The 3,987-nt window shown below is 36.2% G+C and overlaps 1 non-coding gene across 1 annotated transcript; it reads left to right on the forward strand.

The window, feature by feature from the left end:
* Nucleotides 1-3,387: 3,387 nt before the first annotated feature.
* On the forward strand, nt 3,388-3,524 carry LOC128582892 (small nucleolar RNA SNORA38). Its single transcript, XR_008379312.1, has one exon. It is a non-coding gene; the product is annotated as a small nucleolar RNA SNORA38 (small nucleolar RNA).
* The last annotated feature ends 463 nt before the right edge of the window (nt 3,525-3,987 follow it).

A 3,987-nucleotide genomic window follows, 5' to 3' on the forward strand; every position in this document is an offset into this window, starting at 1 on the left:
AGTCTGTCAGAAGAGCATTAAAGATCATCTAATTCAAGGAAAACAATAAATCCTTGTTGCTACAGATCAAAATATATCCTACTCAGGAACTGAATCAACATTATTAAAATGTCCATACTAGAAGAGATTTACAGATTCAGTGTAATCCCCCTCAAAATTACAGCATCATATTTCATAGATTTAGAAAAAATAAATTTATGCTTTGGAATCAGAAAAAAAGTCCAAATAGTAAAAGTAATCCCGCTAAAGCACAGTCAAGTAAAATAATGGATCAAATTTTTAAAGAAAAGCTTGGAAATGAACCATGAATTTTATATTCTGTTTTTAAACATTGAAATGGGGTTGCAGATATTGCAAAATTATTAGTTTTATTTATATAAACTACTGTCACTTATATAACAATTTTTACTGCCTTGTAAAGCAATATCTAGTTATAAAAACCAATGTACAGTGTAGGTATCATGTTACATCCAGAACTATTAATATGCATATTTCATTTCAACACAAATTGTTTCATGTTCTAATACATTCCTCAGACACTATATACAACTACTGATAACATTATATTATTATATATTTTTATTATTCTTGGGTACCTGTACAACTGTCAAGTTAGAAGAAAAAACATGACTAGTCAATGCAACTGTACAGTGATACTTGATTTTATGTAAAAATACATTGTATTCATGTTAAGTGAAGAAAATAATTTTATAATTTAATTAATTTGACCTTTCTCTACCTAGTGGTTTTCCTTATTCAAATGTTCACTACATTTCAAAGCAGAAACTATGTTTGATGTACTAATGCCACACACCACCTTCATAGCATTGAAATGCAGTTGCCTTTTTATCAAGGACATAGGGCAAGAGTTATGAAGCAGCATTTTTTGGTCAAGATTATAGATTGCATAGTGGCAGTACCAAGTGATGAATCCTCTATGTCAAAATCTATGAAAGATCGGAGATTTTATTCTACTTTCAGTGAATAAATTAGTCTTCCAAATTGTGTAGATTCTTGCAAAAGACATGAGTCTTTCAGGATAGAGACAAAAAATATGTATTATTCATGGCACAGAAAGCAGCATGAGCCTCCTTCTCAGTTTAGGCTCTTATAACAAAGAACTATAGACTAGGTGATTTATAAAGAATATAATTTTTTTTTAAAAGGGCACCTATATCTCAGTGGTTAGGGCACCAGCCACATGCACCAGGGCTGGTGTGTTTGAACCTGGCCCAACAAAATAATAATTGAAAAAAAAAAAGAAAAAAAAAGCCAGGTCCCAGCCTCTAGGGAGGCTGAGGCAAGATAATTTTTTGATCCCAAGAGCTGGAGGTTGCTGTGAGCTATGACACCATAGCACTCTATAGAAGGTGACAAAGTGAGGCTCTGTCTCAAAAAAAAAAAGAGAGGGAAAAGAAATTTATTTCTTATAGTTAGGGAGTATGAGAATCCACGATGAAGGCACTACCAGTGTTTGGGAAGGGCCTTTAGTTCACAAGTCAAGCCTTCTCCCTGTGTCATCACAGAAAGGAGGAAAGGGTTTCTCTTAAGATTCCCAAGCCCTTTTGATGCAATGACCTCCCAAAGGCCTCACCTTCTTAAGGTAATCACCTTCAAAAGGCCCCACCTCCTCATGCCATCACCTTGGTGGTGAGATTTTAACATACGAATTTGTGAGGGACATAAGCACACCATAGAAGCTTTGATATTCACTCATCTCAGGAAGGTGATCAGGAGTACCCCAGGTAAAGGTTGTGAATGCAATGGAACTCCCATTCTTAGAAGAGAGATGCTATCAAATTGCCCAACATTTGCAGTGGAGGGAAACATAATCTTTATTGTCCTGATCAGGAAGAAAATCTCCAGAAGGAGTCACCATCTCTGTCTTTGAAATCTATTCACTATAAAGTTGTCCTTGAAAGAATAAAAACTCCCAAAGCTTCTTCCAAAAACGTGCAGAAATGCAAGAGACTGTGGAGGCTTCCTTCCCAACAGATATTCATGTGATATTAAATGAATTATTTTAGGTGTGCTTATGACATTAAAGGCCACCTACGCTGCAGGGGGCAAATCAGAGGCACCTCTTGCCTGGATCCATGTGTGGTCCTCACAGCAGTGAACAATATAAAGTTTTATTTCGCAGAACTTATATTCTAATGGTAGAGACCACAATTAAAAATAATCAAATGTTCGATAGGAATTCAGGTAGAAAAATAAAGCAAGGTAAGAACATACAGAGTGGGTAATAGATTGGGTGAAGGGAATGAATAGCTGTGTTAGAAGGGTGAGTAGGAAAATCCCCTCTGAGAAAGACACCTCTGAACAGAAACCTGAATAATTGATGGAGAGGACTGTGTGGATATCTGAAGAAAGGCATTCCAGGGAGAAGAAGTAATGGATGCAGAATCTGAAGGCAGGGGCCTGCTTGTCCTGCTGAAGGAAGAGCTGTGGGTCCCAAGGGGTTAAGACGAACAGGATAAAGGGGAGAGGAAGGAGAGAGAAGGTGTGAGACAGAGGTACTGGGGTGGCTTATGCAGGGTTTTACATACTGTGGAAAATTCCTTTGGGTTTCTTCTGAGTGAGATAGGAAAAACTTGGAAGTTTTGAGTGACATGATCTGACTCATGATTTTAAATACTTCCTCCCACTGTTTTCTGCAGTCTACGTGGTAGGAGGACAAGGACGGGAAAAGGAAGGTGGGTTTAGGTAGACTGCAGCAGTGGATGCTTTATCTGACGGTAATAATGGTAAAGGCTGCAGATGATTTAAAGGTTCAGCCACCAGCCTTTATTAATGGACTGAATGTGGAATATGAACAAGAGAGGGACTCGAGGATAATTTCGAAGATTTGGGGAGGAACAACTAGGAGAATGGATGGGAATCCTGTGAGGAATAGTTTCTGAAGAAATCAAATTTTGACTTTTGGACATGTGAAGTTGGAACTATTTTTTGTTATCCAGGAAGAGATTATGCAAACACGCTAACGAGCAGTAATAACTCCCACTTCTTTTAAACAGGGTAGGTGAGAATGAATAAAAATTGTAATTTTAAAGGCAATAATATGGTTGTCTTATTAACAAAGAATAGAATACTTTGGAAGAGGAATCTCAGGTTTGAAATTTATAGTTCCACATTTTTTATGAAATAGGCCTTTTAAAGAAGAGCACATGGATGCTGATGGTGGGGAAATCCATAAATTAATTGGTGATTTTTATTATTAGTTCTGGAGAGTTCCATGAGGCCCAAATCTCTGAGGGAGGAGTATGGAAGACATTGTGAGGTTAGATTCTTTTATAAAAGTCCTGATTCAACCAGGACTAATGGAAATATCTCAGTAGGCTAGGAATAATGCAAATCAGAAAAACTAAAGGCATGAACACGTATTCATGTTTCAACATATATGTTCATGAAAAGTTACATGCATCTCTTTGGACACGTAAGAATTGGAGGCAAAGAAATGTGGATTTGGAGAAGTCTGGGGCCAGCTTACTCCCCACAGGCTCAAGATCAACCATCCCACATAGAAAAAAAAAAAAAAAACGAAAAGTTACATGCATCAATAGCCATGTGACTTTGCTTTCAAAGATATACTTTGATGAATTATTCTATAAAACAAAAGATGCTCTGAGAAATGAATGATGATGTCATTAATACCTAAGAAAATGTATACTTTAAAGTAGTAAAGGGATGAATTTGAGTCTATGAGAAGTAACTATATTTCAAGATAGCAGTGTGATAATTTCTAACATTACACTTCTGTTTTAATCAAATACAGATGTGAATAAACTCAGAGTGGGAACAACTTGAAGGATTTCAGCCACTTTTGTTGCTTTGAAAAGGCATAAAAGCATTGTGTTGTTTTTTTTTTGTCCAAATCTTTGGAAAATATCTGGAAATAAATTTCTCTTGACTGCTTTTAAATTACAAATAATTGCAAGTTAACTTTTTTTTTGGTCCTGTTAAATTCTGCTGTCTCTAAAACATTAA

The sequence above is a fragment of the Nycticebus coucang genome, chromosome 3 (genome assembly GCF_027406575.1).
Source record: "Nycticebus coucang isolate mNycCou1 chromosome 3, mNycCou1.pri, whole genome shotgun sequence".
NCBI classification, from domain to species: Eukaryota; Metazoa; Chordata; class Mammalia; order Primates; family Lorisidae; genus Nycticebus; species Nycticebus coucang.